This window comes from Penaeus chinensis, chromosome 37 (assembly GCF_019202785.1).
Source record: "Penaeus chinensis breed Huanghai No. 1 chromosome 37, ASM1920278v2, whole genome shotgun sequence".
In the NCBI taxonomy this organism is placed as follows: domain Eukaryota; kingdom Metazoa; phylum Arthropoda; class Malacostraca; order Decapoda; family Penaeidae; genus Penaeus; species Penaeus chinensis.
In genome coordinates, this window is record NC_061855.1 from 16988376 (window position 1) to 16990875 (window position 2500).

Below are 2500 nucleotides of genomic sequence, written 5' to 3' on the forward strand. Positions count from 1 at the left end.
AGTAGAAAAATTTAAGGACGATCAGAGAGAAGAGAGTCTATACTCTGTGAGAGAATTGTGGATAGTGCGCGAGGGGAGGGTGGGGATTTGAGGTGGTAGTAGTTACTTTCTTTCTTGGTAGGGTCGGTGTTAAGAGGGGGAGTGGGTGGGGTTTGGGGGGTGGCGGGGGTGGTGAGGGGTGGTGTTGTTGCGTGTGATGAGTGGCTTTGTTGGCTGTGTTGGTGGGACTTTGTGGCGGGGAGTGGGGGGGGGAGAGAGAGAGACAGCGAGAGCAACTTAGCCGGAGGGGGCGCGAACGCGGCGAGCGCGACAGAGAGCAGAGAGAGAGAGCTAGAGTAAGCGAGGAAGATAGAACAGGGAGTTGATGGAGGTGGAAGATTGGAGAGGGTGCATTTGTTCTTGTAACTAGTTGGGAGTGGTTTGGTAGGGGGGATCAGTGGTTTGGAGCTGTGCGTGTGTTTATGGGTTGGTTGTTGGTGGGGGTAGCGGTGTTAGATGATTGTTGGTTGGAGTATAGTTGTTGTAGTTAATCGAGGTTTCTCGGGGCTGGGTTGTGGGGATGATTCTAGCGTTGTCTGTTGGTTGTTGGTGTTGTTGCTTGGTTGGGGTATGTAGTTGTCGTTGTGAGTTGATGGGTGGGTGTTTGTAGTAGGGGGATTATCATACCACCAAATAAAATACATTGCATTAGAGTTGAGTAATGTAAGTTGTATATGTTGGTGTCGACTAACCAAGGTATGATATTCTAGGTGATGATGTTAGGTTATTAATCTAATAATGTGGCCAAGAGATTGTTGGGTGGTGGACGGAGTCTCGGGTTGTAGAGCGAAGGGTGGTATGATTGATTCGATAAGGGATAACAAGTTCTATTATGTTATTATGTAGTTGTTTGATCTTGGCGGTAGGATATTGTATCTTAATTATTGATACACTAGGTGATGAGTATTGTATGTTGGGTGGTTTTAAAGGCAAGAAGAAGTGTAAGATTAAGTAGCTCTGGAATATAATTTATATCAAGAGTAAGTGGGTTGTTTGTAGATCATGGAGAATAAGTAGAAGATTCGTTGTTTAGTAGGGGGTTGTTTGTTGTAGGTAGTGGGGCATGGCACGTGGTTGGTGAGTTCGTGCTTGGGTCGTTTGTTGGATGTGGGTTGGTGGTTGGTGGTGATGGTGGTGGTGGTGGTGGTGGTGTTGGTGGTGTGGTAGTGGTGGTGGCTGGTGGTGGTGGTGGTGGTGGTGGTGTCGTGGTGTGGAGGTGGTGAGTGGATGGTGGAGGCTGCTGAGGATGATGGTGATGATGGGGTGGTGATTGGGGGCAGCCTGGGTTGGCTGCCTATGTGGTATGATGGCTTATTCTATTTTTTTCAATTTATTATAATTTTCAAATAATGATGATTGAATAACCACATCGGACACTCTCAAACATGATATTATATTATAGTATATATATATATATATAAATATTTATATATATATAATAAATATATAATTAATATTATATATATAATATATTATAATTTATATATATAATTATATATTTAATTATATTTATATAATTATTATTATAATTATATATATAAATCATATGATATGTAATTTTTATATATATAATTATATATTATAATTCTTATATATCTTATAAATATATTACATATATATATATATTTTACATTTATATAACATACATGTATGTGTTTTGTATATAGATATATATATATTATATTTATATATATATATACTATATATTAATAATATGCGATGTTGACCAAAGGTACAAGAAGGTATGAAAGAGGAGATAATAATAATGATAATAATGAATAATAATAATAATTATAATAATCATAATTTAATAATAATGATTTTATTATTTAAAATAGATAATAACAAGGATTGCTGATTGATATAATAATGATAACTATAATAACAATAATAACGTTTTTTTGTTTTAATTTTTAATTAATTATGTTATTACTTAAATATCAATAATAAAGGTATAATAACTATGATAATTGATAAATAAAATAAAAATGATAATGATAATAATACTGTGAATGATTGGGTTGAAACAATCATAACTATAAAAATGATAATGATAATGCTAAATGTATCAAGAGTCTTAACACTGCTAACGTTAACAAAGGCAACGATACTACTGAAATGTTTAACAAAATAAATCAAGTCTTCATTATGATTAATGGAACAATGGTAAAAAACTAGTTTTTGAGTTAATCGCACAGCCAGTTCTGTGTACAGACATCGTGACTGACCGGATGTCGCTGCGATGATTCCTGACATGACAGATATCGCGACATTCTTTCGTGGGGTCACAGGGCAACGGTATTAAACCAGCGGTAACGTAGTGTGGAGCGATGCATGTATATCGGAATTTTTACACGTGATCGTTGGTGGGGTTTTTCTTGAATATAGCGTAAACAACTGGGTTGCGAGCTCGGGGACCCTGATGGGGGGCGGCGGGGCCGGCGTGCGGTGGGTGGGGGGT

At 37.4% G+C, this 2500-nt stretch overlaps 1 protein-coding gene across 1 annotated transcript in view; it reads right to left on the minus strand.

The window, feature by feature from the left end:
• LOC125045323 (Kv channel-interacting protein 1-like) overlaps positions 1-2500 on the minus strand; it is a 29660-nt gene that overhangs the window by 4454 nt on the left and 22706 nt on the right. The window lies entirely within an intron of this gene.